Source organism: Marmota flaviventris, chromosome 2, assembly GCF_047511675.1.
Source record: "Marmota flaviventris isolate mMarFla1 chromosome 2, mMarFla1.hap1, whole genome shotgun sequence".
Taxonomy (NCBI): Eukaryota; Metazoa; Chordata; class Mammalia; order Rodentia; family Sciuridae; genus Marmota; species Marmota flaviventris.
This window is the reverse complement of record NC_092499.1, coordinates 160,287,587-160,315,350: the sequence shown is the minus strand read 5'-3', so window position 1 is coordinate 160,315,350 and position 27,764 is coordinate 160,287,587. Positions and strand designations below refer to the sequence as shown.

The following is a 27,764-nucleotide window of genomic DNA, read 5'->3' as shown; positions in this document are numbered from 1 at the left end:
TTTGGAAAATATGCAGAATAGCTCTCTGTGTCTCTTTCTTTCTGGCAGTTCCTATTGGCATTTTGTACCTCATAAGGTACAAGAGGAATATGTTTACAATCAGCCCGTCTCTGCTCTGCTGTAGCTTTTCCTGTGAGCATTCATTTCATGGGCCCACCTATTCAAGTGAATATACCAGGATACACATTAGTTGGTTTCAATCACTTTATGTCCTGGAAGAGAATTCTTTTGGGCATTAATATTGTCCATTAAGCTCCATCAATTCCCTTAGTGGTTTTCATAGGTCTATGCCTCATATGGCCGTCCCTTTAATAGCCTAGTTTTCCATCTGCCTGACCATGTGGAAAGCCATAGCTACTGCCCATGAGTCTGTTATATACACTCAAACTTAAGGATTCTAATTCCTTTAATTGTTACATATGCTTCTAGACTTACCATGGGGTTATGTCCTGATAACTCATGAAGGTCAAAATCATCCTAAGTGGAATCTGCATTTAATACTTGTAGCCTACTAAATGTGATAGCTTATCAATGCAAAACACCAAAGAGTAGTGGGTATTTCCCTTCATGATCACATAGAAAACTAGAGCTGCAGCTAGCTACCACTGTCCAGCATGGTGAGAGACTATTATACTGCATGTCAGTAGCCTGTGAAAAAGATTAAAATTCGAAGTATGGTTGTTCCTTAATGCATATCACTTCTGTACCATCATAAAGTTTAAAAAAAAAAAGTCAAACCATTGTAATTTAGGGACCATCTATATAAGGAAAACAGTAAGGAATTTGGGTCATTGAGCTGATTTCTTTCTCTTCTCCTTTCCTTCTCTCCCTCCCCTTCCCTCTTCCCTTCCCCTCTCCTCCTCCTCCTCCTCCTCCTCCCCCCTCTTCCTCCTCCTCCTCTCCTCCTCCTCCTCCTCCTCCTCCTCCTCCTCCTTCTTCTCTCTCTCTCTCCCCTTCCTTCCTCCCTCCCTCCCTTTCATTCATTCACTCATTCACAGGGGATTTATACCACTGAGCATACCCCAACATTCCCCTTTTTATTTTCATTTTGAGACAGGGTTTCACTAAGTTGCTGAAGCTGACATTGAACTTGAAATCCTGACTCAGTCTCCAGAGTTGCTGGGGTCACATAGTGGCTTCACATAGAGCCATCCTTCTTCAATTAATTTTCTCGTCAATTGTTGTACTGGGTTGCAGTGTAGTGGCCTTCCAGCAGAATGCTGTCTATTCTCATTGAATGCCTTCCATTAACCAATCAGCTTTTTTTCTTGGCCAACTGGAAGTGGTGTGTAGGACACTGATCGCGTGAAAATAGAATCTGGTAGCTCTTCAGGTGGTGCCAAAGTTGATTCTAGAGGAGAACAGTCTCCCTGATCATGAATAAAGCGAGTAACTCCTTACATTCCTCTGTTGGCATATTCTTATATAGACCATTTCCATTTTATCATTTTACTATTCTATTTTTTTCCAGTTCTTCTTCTGGGAATTGCCTTCCTTATGGAGTGTTTCTCTGACATTATCTAAGACAGTATGGATATTTCAAATTTCAAGATTATTTTTGTCCTTCAGTCATGGGTAATTTTCATTTATATCCAATAACAAACTAATAATTGTCTCTCAAATGACATACACCGTACTGCCATGTCTAGAAATTTCCTGGCCTAGAATTGTAGTGTTTGCTGATGGATAGCACTCCTGGTCTTTTGTCATGAAGTATAAGCTTGTAAGTGCAGATTGAAGATACTCCCTAAATCAGATCTTAATGTAGCTCATAGGGCCCAAAGGCATTGACTGAGCCGCTGCTTTTTGTAATTCAGACATAGCCTGATGGTGTTCAGGTTCACATTCAAATCTAACCCTCTTTTGGGTAGATTTATGGTTAGGAACTAGCAGTATTCCCAGAAGTGAGATGCGCATTCTCTAGAATTTGAGCAATGTGACTAAGTACCATGCTTCTTGCTTGGTTCCAAAGGTAATGACAGCAGTTTATTTTTTAGTTGCCTATGAAATATCACAGGTGGCTCCTGCTCAAATTATTCCTAAGTATTTTATTGTTTGGTCAGTCTTTTGAGTGTTTGCTGGATTTGTCATCTAGCCTGAGAATTGTGTGTGTCACTGCTGGATTTAATTCAGTCCTAGCTTGCTTTTCAGTTTCTGATATTATCAGGATGTCATCAATGTAGAGTGTTAATGTATTTGGATACTGCAGTAGTTCAAATCCCTCCCAACCAAATCAGAACAGTAAGCTGGGCAATTGAAATAATTCTGCAGTAATAGTAAATGTAAAGGGATTCTTTCTTGGGAAGGCAAGCTGCAATTGACTATTTTGATTTAGGTATTGAGGAAAAACAATTTGCAAAATCATCATGCAAAATCATTCCTTTAACATGAATTTTTCTCACTTTCAAAACCATATCAGAAACTGTTAGACATGGTGCTGTTTCATTCAAGCTACAGCAATTCATTAGTATCCAGAGCTATCCACTTTTTAATTTCTATTTTTTCCCTCCCTTCAAACAGATTTATTGAACATAACAAAATTCTATAAAGTATCCTGAACCTGCTGCTTTGAAACATGATCTTTTCTTACTAATATCTTGAGATGTTGGCTAAATTGACCAAATTATGTATGCAATGTTCATATATGAATATACCACAGTACTAATTAAATAACCAATTAATAAATAGAAGGAATACCAGTAGAGGAAGAGGAAGAGGACAGGGGGAGGAAGGAAGGAAGGGAAAGAGGAAGTACTGGGGACTGAAAGGGAGCAAATTATATTCCATAGATGTATGATTATATCAAAATTAACTCCACTATTACATATAACTATAACATACCAATAAAAACATTTAAAAAATAGAAAAGAGCCCAATGAACATTAATGAACCTTTAATAGTTTTATAATTAACATCAGTAGAGTTGAATTCCTATGACAAACTGCTGGGGAACACATAAGAAAGGTCAAGAGGCCACTTTGTGCATTGTCACTATGATGCCATCATGATGAACATCATCGTGTTCCCATTAACTGAATCTTGACACATCACAGGAATTTCAGTGAGGTCAGAAGTTAGCTTAGCCGCTTGCTGGGCTAGGACAGATATCACTCTAGCACAGTCATCTGACAGCATCTCATGGCTGCTGAAATTAAGTCCTTGTGCATCTATACTCCAGCAATGGATGGATTCTTCATTGTGTCCTCCAAGTGCTGCTCTAAGGTTCCTCCATCCCAACTGCAGTCCAACACAACTTAGGACCACACCGCATCCACTTTTTTCATAGATCACACTGGGCAATTAATGTGGAGCAATTTGTTTTGCCAACATATTGATTAAGTTGGTACTCACTTTATCTACCAGTGTTTTATATTGTGAACAAATGAACAATACTGGGTAGGGGATGTGTTCCTCATTTAGATACAATGTTAATCCCAACAGTATGTTCAAGTAAAAGGATACAGCTAGTTCACATGAAGTTTGTTTGGACACCCAGTTCTTATCCAGTCTTCTGTTTCAATCCCATAAACCAGTGCTGCTATCTGTCTTCCTGTCTAATCCTTTTAGGACCTCACCAGCAGGTTTGGAATCACAGAGCATTGGGCTCCATGAAAAGTTTCTCTTTCACTCCCTGGCCATTTTACCTGTGCACATGTACTTGGCCCCCAGTCTCCAGCCAGGAGTCAGGCCCAGAGACCGTGGCTCCTTCATCAATTCTTACTTCATTTAATTGGTTACACATTTCACCCTCAGTGATTCAGGGTCAGTCTTCTCATTGTCATTCTTGCCTTCTGGCTTTAAAAATTCTTCCAAACTATAATAAATAGATAACACTTGTTTAGAATCTTTTGATGTTGGGAGGAGGAGTTAGTAGGGGTCCTTCATTTGGCCTGAATTTTAATAATGTCACTTTGAGACATTTGTGTTGGTCACATCAGTGTTCATTTTATTTACCCCATTCCTAAATACCCTTTGAAAACTTCCACCCTCTTGACAAGAGTTCCTTGGCTATCCCCTTTGTCTTTCCCTATCTCTTATGAACCCCTCTGAGTTTCTTAGCTTTGTATTGGAAAGCTAAGACAACATATTGGTATGGCTTCTCAAACTGTTGCTTGATTTTGCTTAAGAAAGGTTTCATGATGGGGTGGAGTATTTTCTTTTAAGGGGTCTTCTTGGTCACAGCATTTTTCTTGACTTGGGCAAGGAGCATATTAAGTGGATGGATATGCCAGTCTTCATAAAGCCAATCCACCGTGGCTATCATAGACAGCATATTGGCCACTTGGGGGTGGGGGTTGTCCTATTTGACATTTAAAGGAAGAGCAGGATAATTCTCCTTTTCAGGATAAACATAGTTTATAGCAGCCTGTATCCCCTTGGGAGCAGCCACTGTGGTCTGTCTCATATAAAACCATCTGTGGATATTCAGTGGTAAGCTGTGGGCCCAGCATCTATATTTATTCACTGCTGTATCCAACATGTTCCTCTGTTTTGTAGAATTCAAAGCCAGTGGAAACTGCTCACAGCTGATTTTACTCAAGGTTCTTCAGAAAGCTGGCAGTGACAACTCACAAAATGAGACAACTCCTTCACTCTGTGTGTGAATTGCTTATTCCTGTTCTTTGATGATTTCTCTTTTTTAATTGATTTTTTTTTCTTGATTGATGTCTCATCTTTGTACCTCCAGATTCTTCCTTGCAGCAGACCTGTCTTTGGCCCTACTTGGAGACTGGGTTAGAACAGAAAGTCTCATGGCAGGTATTTCATTAGGAGTTGAACAATACCATGCAGTCTCAGTCCTTCTACAGATACTTATTCAGCACTTACTTTGGGCTAGGCACTTTCTAGACATGTGGGATGTAGCAGTGAATACACAAAGTTATGTATGGGGCTCATATTCTGAGGTGTTGAGGGGCTGAATGGAGCTACGGGAAACAGTATAAAAATAGGTGTCTCGGGTGATGAGGAATGTGATTGAGAAAAAAACTGGGCAGGGACAATGACCAGGGATCCTGGTAGGCTGCAGTTTTAGGGACCCATTTGAGCCAAGACCTGAGGGAGAGAATTCTGAGGGGATATTGGGAAAAAGCCTTCCAGGTGGAGGAAACAGCCAGTTTAGGGGCTAGAGGGGCAGTGCTAGGTGAGTTTGAGGCACTGGGTAGCTTGCAGAGCATAAAGGTGGCAGTATTGGTGGTGGGGAGGTGAGAGGGATGCCAGGGCAAAGTAATATAGACCCCAAATCTAAATGGCTAGAACTTGTCTAGAAATGTGGATTATATGACTATCCTCTGAAGAAAGAGCAGGCCCCTCTAGCTGATGGACCAGGCCACCAGACTTAGTGAATTGGAGGAATAAGAGAGAACCTGACTTAGTTATTGGAGGAAGAAGAGAGAAGTGCGCGCCCCCCCCCCCCCCCCCCGTGCTGCTGGGGATTGAACCCAGAGTCTTGGACATGCTAGACAAGCATTCTACATCCCCAGCCCAAGGTATTTGTAATAAACGTCTATACATATGTGTAGTTTTTTTTTTTGTTTTTGTTTTTTTTTGATATTGGAATCAGACCCAGGGCCTTGTGCATGCTAAGCATGCACACAACCATTGAGCTATACCCTTGGCCCTGGTTTTGATTGATGGTGTGATTCACCTTTTGACAGGAATGAAAGCAGTTTCCTATAATTTAAAGAAACTTGTTTGAAGAAGGTTGATTGGGCTTCTGCCTCCTTCATCTTTGATGAGGCCTCATCACTGCTTCTGAGGTTGTTCAAGTTGGTCGTTTCTACTTTCACCATCTACCAAAAGAACAATTGGATAGCAGAGGCTGGTTTCAAAGAGAGTAAAATAGAATTTATCTTTATCTCTGAATTAATAGAATCCATGTATCAGCCATCTCTGTTTGAAGTTATATCAGTATAGGAACATAGTTCCCCGGTGTTCAAAAGATGCTTATTCATTTGGCAATTGATTTCTTCATCTATCAAATAATATTGACTCCTGCCTTGCATGGTATTGGGCTTTTGGAATATGATGAATAAAACTGATGCATTCTCCTTACCCAGTTGTCAGACCTGGTTGGGTGGGGCAGACAGTCTCCAAATAATCTTATTCCAAAGTCTCACAGTGTAAACTGTAATGTGTAGCTCAAAGAGGACAAGGTGTCACAAGCTTCCTTGAAGTGAAGTTGACTTAGAGAGCGAGGGTTTTTTAGTAAGCAGAAGTGGCACAGGGAGAGCATTCCAGGAAGAAGGAACTGCATGTGCAAAGGTTCTGAGACATAACAGGAGTGCTCTGGAGTATTCTTATACATGTCAGAAAGTAGATGGTAGACTTTAGACATAATTAAATGTGTTTTAGGGCATGGACATTTATCCCTAGGGTATTTGGAAGGCCCCCTACCCAGAACCAATGTATCATAGTATACTGGATAACTGAGTGTTCTTTTTGCTGTCTTCTTGCTTTTTATTTTCTAGTGTTTGGTCATTTTCATTCTGAAGCAGTCACAGAAATGATCTGAGAAAAGGTTTTCTTCTTAGGAAAGTGGTGTTTAATTGGTTAACCCATATACGTGGGCAAAAATGGCATATCATTGAATAGAGAGCAGACGATCCTTGCCATTATTTGTCATTGACAATTGAGAATGGGGGTGAGGGGTGTGTGCGGGTAGGTGGATGGGGATGGGGAGGCATAATATGTAGCAGGTAGAGCTAACAGGGGCCAGGAGGGGATGACTGAATGAGAAATCAAAAATTCAGAAGCCTCTGAAAGCATTATAGACCATTATGGGAATTGAAATTAGAAACATTGTATACATTTTTAATATTTCTGCTAGGAAAAAGACTGTAGCCATGTTAATGTTTAATGCATGGACCATAATAGGGAGCTGAGCAGCTCTCTGTGGCCCCATTTTCTCAGTTGTCTTCTTTCAGAAGAAGTTTGGTTCTATTTTAGGTTTGTCTTTGAGAAGTGTAGCTTACCAGGAATGAGAACCCTGAGGTTAGAAATGGCCTTTCATTCCTCTGTGAATAGGTACAACAAGTGACAAATGATATGCTCTGAGCTGGGGCTGTAGCTCAGTGGTGGAATATTTGCCTAGCCTGTAAGAGGTACTGGGCACCATCCCCAGCAGCATGCATGTGCGCGCGCACACACACGTATATTTTCTGTTTTCGGGCCCCATTTGCACCCTTTTGAATATATATTATGTAAAATTTCTAAGGTTTATATTCGTTTTGGTATTTATAAATTCTTTACCATTTTTCTCTCCAGATTCTTGTAGTCTTCTATACCTCTATTAGGAACAGAAAAAGGGAATGAAATACACAGTCTGTTCTTTTTCCTTTTTCCTTTTGACTTTGATTTGAGAGTGATACAAACTAGATGTTAGTGTGTTCTTGTATTTAAGTTTTCTGTATCATGGCAGGTTTATTTGGACAGTGGCAGGAGAGAGTCAAGATGGTAGAAGGGGTATTTTTTCACTAATCTTATTTAAAATTGCCTGTACATGTTGACAATAAAAACTGATATACATTGAGTCAATTTTATTATTTTATTGTTTTAAAACTATCTATACCAACATTGTCCAACTTTTTGCAGTTGAAAATATTCTATATCTGCATTGTTCAGTACATTAGTCACTCGCCTCTTATGACTAATGAGCACTTTAAATGCAGGTAGTGAGACTGTGGAACTTAAATTTTAATTTAATTTTACTAAGTTTAGATTTAAATAGCCACCAGTGGCTGGTGGCTACCATGTTGAACAGTGCAGAGCTATATTGCCCACCCTGCTGCCTGCATGGGCAGTGGATAATTCCTATTCCCCAACCTTGGCCCCCACTGTTTAGAGAATCTCACATCAGGTCAAACATAAAGCCAGGTTTTAGTCTGCCACTCACCTTTTAGTGTCAGTGTCAGGAGTGGAGGCAGAAGTACCAAGAGGGTATGTCCTTGTCAAGAATTAACATCTTGCTTGACTTAAAGCACACTAACGAATGTATAAGAGAGCACTTATGTGCATTCATGTTGTATACAAAAATTGTCCAAATTATACCCCAAACTGCTCTGCCCTTAGTTTATTCTTTAGTTAATGTACATATTGGTCAATGCAAGGATTTAATTAAGGTTTCTTTTTTTTTTTTGTGGAATTAAATATAACATGACACCTAAGACAAGGAATTCAAATGTTTCAGATTTGATGCTTTGCTTATAAACAATGGAGGTAATGAAATGGTTTTTAATCTTAATTCCAGAAAAATCTCTGGAATATAGATGTTGATCATTTTTGTCAGCTGCAAACTCTGTATCCTTACTTCTTCTGGTCATTTGCCAGTGGGATTGCCTTTGTCTGTGGCATTAGGGGTAAGCTAGTATGGGAAGAAGAAGTCATCTTACCCTGATTTTATCCAAGGTTAACTAATTTCACCAGGGACAGAATAAGCCCTGATTAGTGGATAGAATCATATTGGTAAGAGCACAGTGCTCTGCCAGCTATTGATTAGTTGTCTCTGAGGTCAGTGGCTCAAAAGGACACAGCAGAGCTGGTATGAGCCAGTTAGAGTGAGGAGGAGCCCACTGGATGCTTGGAATGATGCTATGATTGCTGACCTAGACTCTTAGGCCCAGACGAATTATGTTTACTTTTATAAAATCATTATTGACAGCTTTCCTGCCAAACAGGATAGAAATGCATGTGAATTAATCAACATTCTTTATAAAATGTCAAACCTTGAAGTCTTTTGATATAATATATGCGACATATAAATTTGGATATTTTCTAGAGACATGACATGGCCATTAATTCATCTTTTCTGGTCTTAATTGGCATTTGACCACCAAGACTTGGTTTTGATAGGTAGTAAATTTGGTAACAATTTTTTTTTCTTTTCTTTTTGTTACTCTTTATTTTTCTTTTTTTACTCTTTATTATGGTGGTTGTGGCATATAGGAAGGAAGGGGACATTGATTTTCAAGAATCATTTATGTCAACAAAGAGACGTTGATCATTGGATAATATAATTTGTTGTTTTATACCAGCTCTGTTGTAATAAAAATTATTCCTTTAAAGTGAATCATGCTTAATTGATATCATTTGGTTTATTCCTTTGTTCTTACCTAAATACCTTGAAAGCAGCACCATTATCCCTCACTGTGTGTCCAGTGCTGGTGTGGTTTTACACAGAAGTCGACATATGCAGGAGCAGAGGTCCCAAGGACTATCTTCAAAGGAATGGCCTTGTGCAAGAAATTGGGATAGGTTAGACCTGCACTGGCCAGCATAGTGATCTCTAGCCACATAGAGCCAGGGAAATTTAAGTTCCTGGACATTTAATAAAATTAAAATTCTATAGTCACAGTAGCCACATTACAAGAGTTCCATTGACATGTGTGTCTAGGGGCTACTGGTGCTGGACAGCAAAGGTAGAGGGCCTTTTCATCCTAGAGAAAGTTCTACTGGACAGTGGTAGATATTTCTGGAATGAGTTTTATTTATTCAGTCAGTAGATGTTGCTGAAATCTCCTTGTCAGATCCATTTCTGACCACAGGTACACTGTGAGGGAACTGAAATCCAGGCCTGGCACTCATGGAGCCACTATGAGGAACAAAATGGAAGAAGCTAGTCCAGAAATTTCCGTGTATGTGTATCAGTATTTATGTGCTCATTGTCCCCTGGGCATACAGACGGGGTGGGTAGGACACTGTCTCTTTCCTCAGTGGGGAAGAAGGAGTGTATTTTTGTAAAAGGGGAGACTGGTTTAGTGTAACAGAATTCTGCCCAGCACATGTTTGTGGTCACTCTGTGACTGCTTTGAGCTTCCTTTTCTTGCATGATCTTGGTGGGGCTTTCAGTCTCGCCTTCCACAGTGTGGTGAGGGTTAAAAGAAAAACATTCTAAAAGCTACTGCTCAGCACTCAGCATTAAATAAATTGAGGCTATTATTACTCTAACCTTTTATATCATAAAAATGGTTGAGAAGCTAAAAAGTAGCTTCAGCTGGAGATGGGGAAGGGAGGCATTTACTGGGGACAGGAGCACAGGAGCAGCTGGTTCACGGGCAGCTGGTCTCGCCTGTGCGTGAGGAATGATTGCATATCTCAGAGGACTCTCCTCAGTAAAATCCTTATGTAAGTGGGGGTGCTTTGCACACTCCCATGTTGGCCATGTTCTTATGGCTGTTGTGATTTCTGTGTCAAGGCTCCGTTGTCTTCTGTGGACATTCGTGTTCACAAATCTCCCTGAACATTCACCAGAGGGAGAAGAAGGTAGGATTCTTGGTCAGGCTGTCTACAGCCTGACAAGGAATGTCCCCCACCTCTCAGGAGGGCATATCTTGAGCAGGTTAGCCCACCTGCCCTGCAGTCTCGTTGTGGGTACAGGTAGGGAGAGCAGGGTCTTACCAGACAAGGCAAGATGACAACTGTGGTTTCTGTGTTTCTCTTGAGCTCTTGGTTTGCCACCTCAGCAGGTCATGCTGAGGTGCCTGCTTGGACTCAGGGACCGGGTGGGTAATGGAGATGCAGAGTAGCAAGGAAATTCATGGGAGTGACCAGCACATTCCAGCAGTCTAGAAAAGAGTTACTGTATTTGTCATAGGTGATATATATATAATTGTTTTCCCTTTACAAAAAAACCTGAGAAACTAGAGAAGAATCTTATACTCAAGGTTAGGCAAATCTCAAAAGTGATTAGAACAACATTTGCAAAAATAATTGAATGAAGTTTAAAAAAATCAGTATATTCATCTTATTGCAGCTATTTTAATTTCTTATTTCTTTATGTTTTTCTACACATTTATCCTTCATATTGGCGAAATCAACACATATTTTTTCACTTAAAACTTTTTTCAGACAATTTCACTGAGGTTGACAAAACTTTGTATCATTTTTATGTTTGTATACTGTTTCTTCATGCAGACTACCTTGTATCAACTTTCCTTCATTATTGGATATATAAATTAATTTTGATTTTTAATAATTGTAATACAAAATTGAACATATTTTTTCCAATAATGTTTGACTATAAAGAAATTCCAAGAAATGGCAATGAATGCCTTTATGTATAAACAAACCTGTAAAATTTTGGCAAAACATGTAGAGAATTTTACTATTTTTTTAAAGGTTTTTCTAGGATCTACTGATGTCTGTTTTTAACAATAATTATATAGTTCAATTCTGTATTATAAACTTAAAATGACCTTACATATTTATAATGGAAAATTTTATACACAATAGACAGAATAGTCTACTGAATCACTGGTTCAACAAATACCCCGTTATGCCATTCTGATTTTGTTAACCCTCCAATGCTACTTTGAAGTGAATTTCATTTGTACATATTAAGTGGTTTTTTTTCAAACATTTGGGTTTATATCTGAAGTCTTTACCTTGACTTTCTGGCTGCATTAGCCCAGGTATGTACAAAGCATCTCCTATGGGCACTGGGGGACCATCATTTTTTTTTTTTTTTTTAAAGTAGGGGAAGGATAAAGTAGTGAGAAGTATACTTTATGGAGTGAATTTGTTAGCTTTTGCAGGATGCTTGGTGTGGAAAGGCCCAGAAGTGAGGGGATGGTCATCTTCATCTACCTGGCTGTATGTGATGCTGCTACTGTACAGTCCTCCCCGCCCCCTCCCCCTATTTCTCTCTTTCCTTACCCTCTTTTGAACAGTGTTTGTGATTGAGCCTTCCTTTGGCTGAAAGTAATGGTGCAATAGAATTTTCAGTTCTAGGTTCCTTAAGTAATAAGAACATTCTCTTTCTATCATAATAAGACCCTGTGACAGGGACTCTAGAGTTGTTTAATTTGGCAGCTGAGAGGCCAGGCAGCTTCTCCATTATTTTCTTGGTATCCTCACAGTTGCAAAATGGCTGCCACAGCACTATGCATATACCCTTTACACTGTGTTAGAGGCAGGCAAAAAGGTTGGTGTTTCTCTCATTTTATTTTTATTAGGAAGAGGAATCATTTCTGACTGTGTTCAGCATTTTTCCTTTCACATCCTCTTAGGCACAGCTGAGTTACTGTCCAGGAAGTCACTAGGAATATTTGGGAAAGAAAGTTCCTGGCATTTTATCCCTCTGGAGCAGAGTTTCAGCAAAGAAGAAAGGGTACTGAGTAAAGAGAGCCTGTTGTAGGGGTTTAAAAGCCTGTTTTACATGTGGAAAAAGACTGAGTCTGCAAGAGCTTTCTCCCAAGTAGCAAGTAGGATGTGACAGAGCAAGGCTTTAATCCAGGTCTTTGGACCCAAGTCCATGCAGGTCTTTTCCTCATGTCACCCAGAGTATCTGTGTGGGGCCTGGGCTGGGGATGGAGGACTGGCAGTGGCTCAGCAGGAGGAACAAGGAGGGCACAGAATTGGAAGATGTGGGAGAAGGAGTCCAAGGTGGCAGTAAGGCTCTAGGTGGGGGACCAGCAAGTGGGGTGGGAACATGGTAAGGGACAGCTTGAGGATTTTTGCTCATGTCAGCAGGACAGCCGTGGGACCATCCTGGCAGGAAGTGGAGCTCAGGTAGAGAGAGAGTAGATTACCTAACACACTTGGTTTAATGAATTCCTGATGAATGAGATGTACCAACAAGTGCCCTGATAAGGCAGTGGATATCTTTAAAAAAAATAATATGAATGGTCTTCCCTAAGTAGTTTACTTCCTACCAATCAGTTATTTCCTTTGGTAGATCCTGGCAAATTAAAACAAAACAAAACAAAACCCTTTGGACCTTTTCAGTAGTAGAATTTTTGCTTTATAGCAAAAAAACTGTGGATATGTTGGCACAGTAGAGCTGTGAGGGAGGATGACATCTTCAAGGTCCTTGATTCTGTTGCCCCATGTGAGTTGAATGCACTGGAGGAGTTTTCTGGCCTTGCACAGGAGAGCATTCAGGATGGAACAGCACAGGATATAGGCCTCCACCCGGTCATTCAGCAGCTGGCATTAGGCTTGCCCCAGTGCTTGGGATGAAATAGGTTTTCATTGTATATTCGCTAAACAAGTGAATATTCTGTGCACTTGCTTTGGTTTCTGTTTTTAAAGAATCACCTAATTTGTAAGTCTTTCAGATTGCTGATTTATCAGATAAAATGCATAAAGTGAGCTGATGATTCTAAATAGGAACTAAACTCATTCCTGGATGATTTAAAGATTCATTTAGAGCTGCTCATTTTGCATAGAGCTAATATAGTGCAATGCCTGAGATCCACTTTAAAATCTTATTGTGTGACCATATCTTTGTTGAAAGGAGAAATTTGTCTGTAGTCATTTTAATCTGCTACATAATGAGTGTTTAAATAGCTTCTTACTCACTTCCATTTCAAACTGAACATTATTTGTATGTCCCTCAAAAAAGACCAAGGAGATGAGGCAGAAATGTTGAAAAGGGAGACCCTTTCATTGGTCCCTTGTGATAAGACAGAGAAAGAGAGGGACGGTTAATCTTTCCAAAGCAAGAAAGGTTAAGCTTCTGTTGCTAAGTTCCATAGTGACTTACCACTGACTGGTGTTCCCTTACTTGCTCTTTTCACCATCTCTGTGACATGCTCTCCTTCCTTAGTTTTAATTTTTTGTGGGGCAGTTGAATCCTCATTTGGTGATATCTTTTTTTTTTTTTTTTAAAGAGAGAATGAGAGAGGAGAGAGAGAGAATTTTAATATTTATTTTTATTTTTTTTTTTTTTAGTTCTCGGCGGACACAACATCTTTGTTTGTATGTGGTGCTGAGGATCGAACCCGGGCCGCACGCATGCCAGGCGAGCGCGCTACCGCTTGAGCCACATCCCCAGCCCATTTGGTGATATCTTCCTGTAGATTGGCAGTTGTTGAGTCCAGAAGGAACTGGGGAAATTGTCTCATTCAGCAAACGATGTGGAATAATGATCTGGGTCCGAGGCAGGCCAGAAAAGTCACGCTGGGATAAGTGGTGTAGAACACAGGAACATTGATCTATTGCAGGTCAGACCTAACTCCTTAGTGGTCTGATAGGGGTTGTAGTCACTGGTACTGTGACCAGGACCAGGTCAGTCTTAGATGGCTCTGTGTTGGTGCTTGATGCAGAGGTACCACGGGGAACCTTGCCTGTCACATAGGATGGGAATTGGATCACAAAGTTGTCACTAGCTCTGTTGGGGTAAGAAAAATGGGGAATTGTCTATAAAAATTTTAAGAGGACAGGCAGGTGAATGTTCTTAGCCAGTGCCATTGCCATATTCTATAATTTTTCTCCCTGACCATCATGCTTCCTACCCTGGGACCAGTTTCCTTCCCTGAGCGCTCAGGCTTTGGTCCTTGCCTCACTGGCCTCCTGTACCTGCTATTGCGCATTTTTTTCTGGAGGCTTCCCCTTCCTGCATTTCTGCTTTCTGGACCCTCTCCCTGTCTTTGTGTTTCTTGGGTTTCTTTCTTATTTATGCCAAAATCCATCTCCATGTAATTTTTTTTTCCGAGAAGAATTCAGAAATTATTTTTTCTGATTTTTAAAAAATCTATTTGAAAATGTCTATATAGTCCTTACGCTTGACTGTTGATTTGGATGGGATATCAAGTTCTGGGTTCAAAAACCTTTTCGTCAGAGTTCTGAAAGCTTTGATTCTATAGTTGGTTCTTCTGTGAGGACGTTTCTGCATTTCATTCTCATTTTTTGGCTGGGAATCTTTCTTTTCTCTTTCTGGATCCTATGTCTTGATCTTTTATATCCTCAGATTTCATGAGGATATATCCCACTTTTGTCCTATTTAGTAATCTAAGGTTTCTTAAATCTAAATTATTTTGTCTTTCTTCAGCTCTGCTAAGTTTTCTTGTGTCGTCGTCATCATTATTATTACTATTATTACTGTTTTCACACTTTCATTTATTTTTCTATTCTTTTTTTCTGGAAAGTCTGGAAATCAACATAATTCTACATTGGTCCTTTGTTATAAGCTTTCTCCATATTTTCCATATTTGTACTTTCATCCAGAGGACAATTATTAAATTTTATCTCCTACCACTTTACTGAATTTTTTATTTTGGCAATCATTTTTAATATCCATGAACTCTTTTCTTTTTTGTGCCAACTGCTACTTTTTTTTTAGTAGAAGCCAGTTTTTGTTGGTTCATTTGCTTATTTGGCTTTTAGGGGTATTATATTTTCTTGATGTTATCAGAAGATACTATTTGGTTGTGTGTGTGTGTGTGTGTGTGTGTGTGTGTGTGTGTGTGTTTGATGGTGGGGGTTGAATCCAGGGCCTTGTGCATGCTAGGCAAGTGCTCTACCTACCTCTGAGCTATATCCTTGGCTCTAATTGGGATTTTTTTTAATGATCATTTTTATTTGCTGAATTGTCTGTTTGATTGGCATCAGTTGTTCTGTTTATCCTATTTGGTCCTTTTCTTTTGAGCTACAAATGCTCCCTCCAGTATCTTGGTGTCTGGTATCTGTTCATATATAAGAGTGTTCATCAGCGTAGATTCAAACAGATTTATGTAATAGATTGTTTTCAGGAAGGTCATTTTGGTTTTTAGGGATCCTCTTCTCTGAATGGGAGGATAGCTGGGCAGTCACATGTGTACATGTGGATAGGAACCTCAGAAAAATAATGAAGGAATCCTGATGGACTCAGGTGTGAAGAGTTATGTGCAAGGGATGGAAAAAGAACACTTAACCAAAACAAGTATGAGAGAGTGGCCTAGTCCTGTAAAATAGAGTGAGTTGTTTTATGAGCAGAGTATTGTGTGTTTTTAACACTTACTTCTTGAGAGTGGCTCTCTAACCATTTTCTATCCTGGGCCATTTGACAATGTCTGGGAGACACTTTTTGTTGTCACAAATGGGAGGCGGGAAATGCTATTGTCCTCTAGTGAGTAGAGGCTAGGGATGCTGCTCAACACCCTCAAATGCACAGGGGAGCCCCACACAAAGAGTCATGTGGCCCCTGATGTCGGTAGCACAGAGGTTGAGCATCACTACTGTGAAGGAAAGGGTGGGCCTCTTGCTTAGGGCAGTGAGGCACCAGGAGGAATGTCAGCCCCAGTTGTGCTTTTCCACTCTGTCAAGGGGAGATGGAGTGAATAAATAAATACATTTCTGTCTCTGAGAACTTGTTGAGGGAGAGTGCCTAGATCCATACTGTCCAGTACCATGACCACTGTCCACAGTGGCTATTGAAATTAACCAAGACTCAATAAAATTACAAATTTAGTTGAGTTGTGTTAGCCACATTTCTGGTGCTCAGCAGCACACTTGCCACTGTGGCAAGTGTGTCAGACAGTGCAGAGATAGAACATTTCTATCACATATCATCCTACCAGACGGAGCTGGCCTATACATTGTTGGTAATATTTTAGAGAATTTTGAAGAGTAGGAGTACTGTTATGTTTAAAAATTAAGTTTTCTATTTTACGGTATCAGAAGATAAGAGGAGTTTGAAACAAATTACTAATTGTCACAAAATTTGAATTTTTACAGATTAATTGGTGTTCATTACTATCTTTACACATAACATCCATAATGCTCCCCTCAATACCCAAACCTACTCAAATACCTACAGAACTTTCAGCTCCCGCCTACATGCTTCCTTTACAATAAATAGTAAATAGTTAATAAATGAAGCGGGATGGAACTCAAATAGATGAAAGTGAGAGCAGCTTTAGATGTTATCCAGCAAGTTCCCCTGCTGTTGAGAAGATAATCTCAGCTTTATTTGAATCTATGATGTCTTGTTGGGTTGGGTTTTCTTTTGGGAATTGAATGTCACATTCAGATGTCTTTGCTAGGCTATGGGCATCCATGCAATAATGTTGTCCTTCTACAAAAAGTCAGAAGTTACATTCAGGTACTGATAGAATGCCAGATATGGGGTAAGATTTAGCATCCCAAAGGAAGTGAACTAAAGGCCTTGTCAAAGTATTAGTAATGAATCAATGATGTTGGAGGAAATGTCACCATTCATCATAAATAATACCTTCAGCACTGGGGATAGACATGAAAATGAGTGAGTCAGGACCATGGTAGCTTATAACATAGATGGATTCCAGTGTCTTCTTCAGAGGAGGTTAAACAACTTCATGACATGATAATGAGCTCAGCTGCTGATACCAGTGGAGAGGAAGAGCTGGGCCAAAGTAATTTAGCTCAGTCACAGTGTTTGCCTGGGTTAGGAGATTGTTCTCTGTGAGAATGAGCTGATTGGAGGCAAGGAGACCTTATGATTCCCACCTGTCTCTTAGAAAGGCTTTCTTGGAAAAGATAGTGATACTGTGCTCCTTCATTGAGTTTAAAAAAAAAAAAAAAAAACAAAAAAAACTTAGAGTGCAGTGTGGAGATATTAGAGACAAAATGCCAAAGGACAGAAACATTATTGGAACCTTGAACATGTTCTAAAAAGGGAAAATTTTGCTCTTGGAGCTCAGTATATTCTGAGTCCACTTGCAGGGTTTTGAGCCCTTGTGTTTCTGGATGCTTGGCCATCTGAGCCTTCTCATGCCGTCCATCTGCTTCTCCTTGGCTAACTCTCAGATCCAGCCTTTAGCTAAGACTCTACTAGAAAAGGGGATTGGCTTATTTCCTGTGTTTTCTTCAGGTCTCTTTCCACTTAGATTTGGATAAAGAGGGTGAACGGCATGTGGAATGCTCTCAGCAGTTGTGTTTTGGCGTTAAAGATGTAGCAGTTATTGGAGAGGTGGGAATACTGGATCATTACCCACCAGAGAATTTGGAACCCTTTTGCTATGTTGGGGCAAAACCAAAGCAATTATGTCTGTAGTGGAGGGCATTACTGACCACATCTGTTCATGGAGCCAGTTTTGCCTTCCCTTCCTGCAGTTTATTTGGAGCATCACTGTTTTTTTGTTTTTGGAAGGAGCTCTTTGTTAGGAATATCTTTACTTCTGAAGGCCAGAAATGGTAGCAACAACAACAAAAATCACAACAAATCTTTTTCTGCTGCTTTAGGATTTTATGTCTTTTGAAATAGAATTATCTTCTTTGGGGCTGGGAATGTAGCTCAGTGGTAGAGCACTCTAGTTTAATCTCCAGCTCCACAAATAAATACTTTTGATTTCCAAATAGGTAACCTGGCAGGTGGGGGTGGATTGCTCCTGAGTTTGGGCAGTTCAGGGTTTCGTGGTTGACTTTGGGAGAGAAAATGGAGTATGGGACCATTTTTTATGGGTGGAGGACCCACTATAAAAAATGAAATTTGATGCTTTCACAATGATGTAGGGAGTTACCTCCACAGAGCTAGATTAATAGCTAATCTCTTGAAAAAATAACACAGAAAATGACCTTTTACTTCTGTTCTCTGAGGCAGATCAAGTGGAGTGCATTTCTAGGCAGAAAAACATTTTGTGTAAATTATACGCAAGGAAGCAGTGTAACTTGGTGCTCTGTAATTAGCCCTGTCCTGGTATTTCAGCCTCTGAAAGGAAGTGTTGCTGTCGTAATTGAGTTCTTTTTAATCCCTTTAGTGGTACATTTACATATTTTAATTGAATGTTTCAGAATTTAGCAGGTGAAGCATTTCTGAAGTGCTGGCATCCTGTCCATCAGGTGTGCCCCATGGAGATACAGTGTACTGAAGGGGCCCAAAAGCAGTGTGAGCCTGAGCATAAGAAGTGGGATGGGGACAAAGTGTGACATCTCTTGTGTGGCCTCCTGAATGTTTTGCTGTTCCTGTGCAGCTTGTCATTTTTTACCTGGGTGCTCCTTGCCGCTTAAGCAGTTAATATCCTTATAAGAGAGTTAAATAGAGTGCATCTGACTCCTATTTCCGTAACTCCCTTGCACATTATTAGGATTTCAATTATATTGAGAAAGACAAGAGTTCTGTTGATAAAACACATGGTAATTGGGGGAAACCAGAGACCTTCTTGGTCCCGCTTCAGGTTTTTCCAGACACCCCCGCCCCACTTCCCCACCTCTAGTACTGGGAATCTAATACAGGGCCTCTGTATACTAGCAAAATGCTCTGCCCTGACTTATATATCTCCAGTTTAAACAACATTTTTTAAAAAATTTGTTTTAATTAGTTATACATGACAGTAGAATGCATTTATGCACTTTAATATATCATACATAGATGGCATATAATTTCTCATGTTTTTGAGGGTGCATGTTTCAGAATCATGTTGATCATGTAGTCACATATATACATACAGTAATAATGTCTGTTTCATTCTACTGTCTTTCCTATCCCCACATCTTCTCCCCTCCCCTCCCATCACTTCCCTCTACCTAATCTAAGATAACACTATTCTTCCCTAGTGCGCCCCCCCCCCCCGCCCTTATTGTGAATTAGCATCTGCATATTAGAGAAAACATTTGGCCTTTGGTTTTGTGGGATTGGCTTATTTCACTTAGTATGATATTCTTTAACTCCAACCATTTACTGGCAAATGCCATAATTTCACTCTTCTTTAAAGCTGAGTAATATTCCATTGAGTATATATACCACATTTTCTTTATCCATTCATCTATTAAGGGATACCTAGATTGGTTCCATAGTCTAGCTATTGTGAATTGAGCTGTAATAAACATTGGTGTGGCTGCGTCACTATAGTATGCTGATTTTAAGTCTTTTGGGTGTAAACCAAGGAGTGAGATACCTGGGTCAAATGGTGGTTCTATTCCTAGTGTTTTGAGGAATCTCCATACTGCTTTCCATAGTGGTTGCACCAATTTGCAGTCCCACCAGTAATGTATGAGTGTGCCTTTTTCACCACATCCTCGTCAACATTTATTGTTGCCTGTATTCTTGATGGTTACCATTCTGACAGGAGTGAGATGAAATCTTAGAGTAGTTTTGATTTGCATTTCTCTAATTGCTAGAGATGTTGAACATTTTTTCAAATATTTGTTGATCAACTGTATTTCTTTTGTGAAGTCTGTTCAGTTTCTTAGCCCATTTATTGATTGGGTTATTTGTTTTTTTGGTGATAAGTTTTTTGAGTTCTTTATATATATTAGAGATTAATGCTTTATCAGAGGTGCATGTGGTAAAGATTTTTCTCCCAATCTGTAGGCTCTCTCCTCACATTATTAATTGCTTCCTTTGCTGAGAAGAAGCTATCCCATTTATTGATTCTTGATTTTACTTCTTGCACTTTAGGAGTCTTGTTAAGGAAGTCAGATCCTAGGCTGCTTTTTCTATTTCTATGAAGCATGTCATTTGGATTTTTTTTTCTTTTTTTTTTTTTTATTGGTTGTTCAAAACATTACAAAGCTCTTGACATATCATATTTCATGCATTAGATTCAAGTTGGTTATGAACTCCCAATTTTACCCCAAATACAGATTGCAGAATCACATCGGTTACACATCCACATTTTTACATAATGCCCTATTAGTAACTGTTGTATTCTGCTACCTTTCCTATCCTCAACTATCCCCCCTCCCCTCCCCTCCCATCTTCTCTCTCTACCCCATCTACTGTAATTCATTTCTCTCCTTGTTTATTTTCCCATTCCCCTCACAACCTCTTATATGTAATTTTGTATAAAAATGAGGGTCTCCCTCCATTACCGTGCAATTTCCCTTTTCTCTCCCTTTCCCTCCCACCTCATGTCTCTGTTTAATGTTAATCTTTTCTTCCTGCTCTTCCTCCCTGCTCTGTTCTTAGTTGTTCTCATTATATCAAAGAAGACATTTGGTATTTGTTTTTTAGGGATTGGCTAGCTTCACTAAGCATAATCTGCTCTAGTGCCATCCATTTCCCTGCAAATTCCATGATTTTGTCATTTTTTAGTGCTGCGTAATGCTCCATGGTGTATAAATGCCACATTTTTTTTTTTATCCATTTATCTATTGAAGGGCATCTGGGTTGGTTCCACAGTCTAGCAATTGTGAATTGTGCTGCTATGAACATCGATGTGGCAGTATTCCTGTAGTACGCTCTTTTAAGGTCTTCAGGGAATAGTCCGAGAAGGGCAATAGCTGGGTCAAATGGTGGTTCCATTCCCAGCTTTCCCAGAAATCTCCATACTGCTTTCCAAATTGGCCGCACCAGTTTGCAGTCCCACCAGCAATGTACAAGAGTACCCTTTTCGCCACATCCTCGCCAGCTCTTATTGTTGTTTGACTTCATAATGGCTGCCCATCTCACTGGAGTGAGATGGTATCTTAGGGTGGTTTTGATTTGCATTTCTGTGACTGCTAGAGATGGTGAGCATTTTTTCATGTACTTGTTGATTGATTGTATGTCCTCCTCTGAGAAGTGTCTGTTCAGGTCCTTGGCCCATTTGTTGACTGGGTTATTTGTTATCTTATTGTCTAATTTTTTGAATTCTTTATATACTCTGGATATTAGGGCTCTATCTGAAGTGTGAGGAGTAAAAATTTGTTCCCATGATGTAGGCTCCCTATTTACCTCTCTTATTGTTTCTTTTGCTGAGAAAAAACTTTTCAGTTTAAGAAAGTCCCATTTGTTGATTCTTATTATTAACTCTTGTGCTATGGGTGTCCTATTAAGGAATTTGGAGCCCGACCCCACAATATGTAGATCAGAGCCAACTTTTTCTTCTATCAGACGCAGAGTCTCTGATTTGATATCTAGCTCCTTGATCCACTTTGAGTTAACTTTTGTTAAGAGGAGGGGATTCAGTTTCATTTTGTTGCATATGAATTTCCAGTTTTCCCAGCACCATTTGTTGAAGATGCTATCCTTCCTCCATTGCATGCTTTTAGGTCCTTTATCAAATATAAGATAGTTGTAGCTTTGTGGATTAGTCTCTGTGTCCTCTATTCTGTACCATTGGTCCACCCTCCTGTTTTGGTACCAGTACCATGCTGTTTTTGTTACTATTGCTCTGTAGTATAGTTTGAAATCTGGTATCGCTATACCGCCTGATTCACACTTCCTGCTTAGAATTGCTTTTGCTATTCTGGGTCTTTTATTTTTCCATATGAATTTCATGATTGCTTTCTCTATTTCTACAAGAAATGCCGTTGGGATTTTGATTGGCATTGCATTAAACCTATAGAGAACTTTTGGTAATATCGCCATTTTGATGATGTTAGTTTTGCCTATCCATGAACAGGGTATATTTTTCCATCTTCTAAGATCTTCTTCTACTTCTCTTTTTAGGGTTCTGTAGTTTTCATTGTATAGATCTTTCACCTCTTTTGTTAGGTTGATTCCCAAGTATTTTATTTTTTTTGAGGATATTGTGAATGGAGTGTTTTTCCTCATTTCCGTTTCAGAAGTTTTGTCGCTGATATACAGAAATGCCTTTGATTTATGCGTGTTGATTTTATATCCTGCCACTTTGCTGAATTCATTTATTAGTTCTAGTAGTTTTTTTGTAGACCCTTTTGGGTCTTCTAGGTATAGAATCATGTCACCTGCAAATAGTGATAATTTAAGTTCTTCTTTTCCTATTTTGATGCCTTTAATTTCTTTCGTCTGTCTAATTGCTCTGGCCAGTGTTTCAAGAACTATATTGAATAGAAGTGGTGATAGAGGGCATCCCTGTCTTGTTCCAGATTTTAGAGGGAATGCCTTCAATTTTTCTCCATTCAGAATGATGCTAGCCTGAGGCTTAGCATAGATAGCTTTTACTATGTCGAGGTAAGTTCCTGTTATCCCTAGTTTTTCTAGAGTTTTGAACATAAAGGGATGCTGTACTTTGTCGAATGCCTTTTCTGCGTCTATCAAGATGATCATATGGTTCTTATCTTTAAGTCTATTGATGTGGTGTATAACATTTATTGATATCCGTATATTGAACCATCCTTGCATCCCAGGTATGAATCCTACTTGATCATGGTGTACAATTTTTTTGATGTGCCTTTGTATCCGATTCGCCAGAATTTTATTGAGGATTTTTACATCTAGGTTCATCAGAGATATTGGTCTGTAGTTTTCTTTCTTTTAGGTGTCTTTGTCTGGTTTCGGAATCAGGGTGATGTTGGCCTCATAGAATGAATTTGGCAGAGCTCCCTCTTTTTCTATTTCCTGAAATAACTTGAAAAGTATTGGTAATAATTCTTCTTTAAAGGTTTTATAAAACTCCGCTGTATACCCATCTGGTCCTGGGCTTTTCTTGGTTGGTAGTCTTTTGATTGCTTCTTCTATTTCATCCATTGTTATAGGTCTGTTTAAGTTGTGAGTATCCTCCTGACTCAGTCTGGGCAAATCATATGACTTAAGAAATTTATCGATGTCTTCACTATCTTCTATTTTATTGGAATATAGGTTTTCAAAATAATTTCTAATTGTCTTCTGTATTTCTGTAGCATCTGTTGTGATATTGCCTTTTTCATACCGTATGTTAGTAATTTGAGTTCTCTCTCTTCTTCTCTTCGTTAGCATGGCTAAGGGTCTGTCGATCTTATTTATTTTTTCGAAGAACCAACTTTTAGTTTTGTTAATTTTTTCAATAGTTTCTTTTGTTTCAATTTCGTTGATTTCCGCTCTGATTTTAATTATTTCTTGCCTTCTGCTACATTTGCTGTTGTTTTGCTCTTCCTCTTCTAGGGCTTTGAGATGAAGTGTGAGCTCATTTATTTGTTGGTTTTTCCTTTTTTGAGGAATGACCTCCAGGCGATGAATTTCCCTCTTAAAACTGCTTTCATTGTGTCCCATAGATTCCGATATGTTGTGTCTGTATTTTCATTTATCTCTAAGAATTTTTTTATTTCCTCCTTTATGTCTTCAGTAACCCATTGATCATTCAGTAACATATTGTTCATTTTCCATGTGATGTAGGATTTTTCCTTCCTTCTTTTATCATTGATTTCCAGTTTCATTCCATTATGATCAGATAAAATGCATGGTATTATCTCTACCCCTTTATATTTACTGAGGGTTGCCCTATGGCATAATATGTGATCTATTTTTGAGAAGGATCCATGTACTGCTGAGAAAAAAGTATATCCACTTGATGATGGTTGATATATTCTATATATGTCAGTTAAGTCAAGGTTATTGATCGTGATATTGAGTTCTATAGTTTCTTTATTCAACTTTTGTTTGGAGGATCTGTCCAATGGTGAGAGAGGTGTGTTGAAGTCACCCATAATTATTGTGTTGTGGTCTATTTGATTCTTGAACTTGAGGAGAATTTGTTTTATGAACGTCGCAGCACCATTATTTGGTGCATAAATATTGATAATTGTTATGTCTTGCAGGTGAATGGTTCCTTTTAACAGTATATAATGTCCTTCCTTATCCCTTTTGATTAACTTAGTCTTGAAGTCGATTTTATTCGATATGAGGATGGCCACCCCTGCTTGCTTACAAGGACCGTGTGCATGGTATATTTTTTCCCAACCTTTCACCTTCAGCCTGTGTATGTCTTTTCCAATCAGATGTGTCTCCTGGAGGCAGCATATTGTTGGATTTGTTTTTTTAATCCATGTTACCAGCCTATGTCGCTTTATTGGAGAGTTTAAGCCATTAACATTTAGAGTTACTATTGATATATGGTTTGTACTTCCAGCCATGTTTGATTATTTATCTTCTTTTTTTTTTTTTTAAATTAGTTTGTTTCTCCATGATTAGCTTTCCCCCCAGCCCTCTGTCTTTACAGAGACACTTCCCACTGATGGTTTTGGTTATTGTTTTTCATTTCTTCCTCGTGTAGTGTTTTGCTCAAGATGCTTTGCAATGCTGGTTTTCTGGCTGCAAATTCTTTTAGCTTTTGTTTATCATGAAAGATTTTTATTTCATTGTCGTACCTGAAGCTTAATTTTGCTGGATACAGAATTCTTGGTTGGCATCCATTGTCTTTCAGTGTTTGAAATACGTTGTTCCAGGATCTTCTCGCTTTCAGCGTCTGTGATGAAAAATCCGTTGTTAACCTTATTGGTTTACCCCTGAATGTAATCTGCCTCCTTTCTCTTGTAGCTTTTAATATTTTCTCTTTGTTCTGTATATTGGATATCTTCATAACAATGTGTCTTGGCGTTGGTCTACTGTGATTTTGTGTGCTCGGTGTCCTGTATGCATCTACAATTTGTATATCCGTTTCCTTTTTTATTTCTGGAAAGTTTTCTGTAATTATTTCATTCAGCAGGTTACTCATTCCCTTGGTTTGAATCTCTGTACCTTCCTCTATCCCGATGACTCGTAAGTTTGGTTTTTTTATATTATCCCATATCTCTTGGATGTTTTTCTCGTGATTTTTTACCAGCCTTTCTGAGTTGGCTAGACTCTTTTCAAGATGATATATTTTGTCTTCATTATCTGACGTTCTGGCTTCTACTTGCTCCATTCTGTTAGTGATACTCTCAATTGAGTTTTTAATTTGGTTTATCGTTTCCTTCATTTCTAGAATTATTGTTTGATTTTTTTTTATAATCTCTATCTCTTGATAAAGATGCTTAACTTCTTCTTTTATCTGTTTATGTAATTCACTTTCAATGTGTTCTTTCACTGTTTGGATTTGCTGTCTCGTATCCTCTTTAAGGTTCCATTCCATCTGTCTAAGGTATTCCTTGAGATCTTTATATGACCATTTTTCTAATGACTCTAAATCCTCCTGAATATTTAGGCTGTCCTTCATTGTTTGTACTCCTTTTCTTCCTTGATTTTTTTATGCTGCTCATGTTACTTCTTGTTCTATTTGACTGCTGAGTTACTGTTTATTCTTATAAATTTATTTGATGCTTGGGAGGAAGTATATTAGAAGGGAAGGGAAGAAGTCACTAAAGAGAATGAGAGTAGGCAGGTAGAATTCAAGGAAGGGGGAATAAGAAAATTGAAAAGAAATGAAAAGACAAAAGAAAAAAAATAGAAAATAAAGAAAGAAAGAAAAAAAATTTTAAAAATAATAAAGATAATAAAAAATGAAAATTAAAATTTAAAGAAATAATACTAATAATAATAAAATAAAAAAATTAAAAAAATTAAAAACATTAAAAAAAGTTAAAGAACAACAACACCAACAAAAAAATGAAAATGAAAGAAAAAGAAAAAAAAATAATAATAAATGCAGTCATAGAGTTCGATTAACTTCTCTTACAGTAGGTGGAGCTGTGCCCACTGGGCCAAGCTTCTCTTCTCAATAGGTGGGAACCATTCACTGTGCAGCAGCTCTTCGTCCCAGACTGGGCAGGTCTCCAATCCTGAGTGCCTAGGGCCTTCTCTTGTGTTTCCTCAAGCCAGGCCCCGCTCACCTGTGACGCTTACCACAATACTGGTTACACGCCAGGTCTGCTGCTCCTGGTCGCCCTGTTTTCATGAATGTCTGGGCACACTCTCCCTGTTTGCCTCCCTCAGACCCTAAGTTTGTAGAGCTTGGGGGTGAGAACCCCCAGCGAATTTGCTTGCCCTCCAGTAGCCACGCCCCCGGTAGCTGGTGCAAGAGACCTCAGTTGTCAGCACTGGTGGGAGCGGTAGCCGGGAGTTCCGTGCCGCGAGTCCCGCGCCACTCCTGATTCCCTCGGTCTGGCTATGGAGCTCACAGGAGAGCTGGGAGGGGCTCTTAAGGTTTCCCCGCTGTGTGGAGAGAGATGGCTAGGGGATTACACACCTGTCGCGCTGGTTTCAATGAAGTTATCTCCTCCGCCCGTGACGTCAGTTCTCTGCCAAGGTGGTATCCCGTTCGCCGTGCGGGCGGGGCTGTTCGCGGTACTGGACAGGTGGGGCCCGTTCGCCGTGGGGGCTGTTCGCAGTGCCGGGCGGGCGGGGCTGTTCGCAGAGCCAGGGGGCGGGAGCTGTTCATCCGAGGGGGGGAGGGGGGGTCGTTTGCAGCGCCGAATGGGGGCGGGGGTTTACAGAGCTGGGCCGGCAGGGGCCTGGGCAGTCAGCGGCTGTTTGAACGTTCGCCGCCGGGCTAGCAGCGGCCTTTCGGCGGCGGCCGGCGGGACTGGGCCCCTGCGCCTTGTGGCGGAGACAAACTGACACTTCCAATAAACTTACTAATTCCCGGCAGGTCTCCTTTCAGCGGAATTTTGCTAGAAGTTTCTCATCAGGTAGCATGTAGGTGTATTAATGGGTCTCTCTGATCCCGTTACTGTGGAGGTATTGAAAGTGCTGCCTCCTCGCGGGCCGCCATGTTGGGTCTCCTGTCATTTGGATTTTAATAGGAATTGCATTAAAGCTGTTTAACACTTTTGGTAGTATAGTCATTTTGACAGTATTAATTGTGCCTCTACAGGAGCATGGGAGATCTTTCCATCTTTTGAGGTTTTCTTCAGTTTCTTTCTTTAGTGTTCTGTAGTTTTCATTGTATAGGTCTTTCACCTCTTTTGTTAGATTGATTCCCAGGTTTTTTTTTTTTTTTTACTTTTGAGGCTTTTGTAGATGGAGTAGTTTTGGGGCTGGGGCTGGGGCTCAGTGGCAGAGCGCATGCCTAGCATGGGTGAGGCACTGGCTTCGATCCTTAGTAAACCACATACAAAAGTAAGCGCAAAAAAAGGTAAATGGAGTAGTTTTCCTAATTTCTCTTTCAGTGGATTCATCACTGATTTATAGGAATGCATTTGATTTATAGGTGTTGATTTTATATCCTGCTACTTTGCTGACTTCATTTATTCGTTTTAGAAGTTTTCTGGTGGAATTTTTTGGATCTTCTAGATATAGAATCATATCTCATCAAATAGTGATAGTTTTGAGTTCTTCTTTACCTATTTGTATCCCTTTAATTTATTTCTTTTGTCTAATTGCTCTGGCTAGAGTTTAAGGATGATGCTGAATAGAAGTGGTGAAAGAGGATATCCTTGTCTTGTTCTAGTTTTTAGAGGGAATGCTTTCAATTTTTCTCCATTTAGAATGATACTGGCCTTGGGTTTATTTAGCATGTGTAGCTTTTACAATGTTGAGGTATATTTCTACTATCCCTAGTTTTTCTGGTGTTTTG

At 39.5% G+C, this 27,764-nt stretch overlaps 1 protein-coding gene and 1 pseudogene across 1 annotated transcript in view; one reads left to right on the top strand and one right to left on the bottom strand.

Moving 5' to 3' along the window:
- The window catches only part of Dtd1 (D-aminoacyl-tRNA deacylase 1), a 191,997-nt gene that overhangs the window by 105,641 nt on the left and 58,592 nt on the right, over positions 1–27,764 (top strand). The window lies entirely within an intron of this gene.
- LOC117794804 (ragulator complex protein LAMTOR5 pseudogene) lies at positions 2,966–3,742 on the bottom strand (annotated as a pseudogene).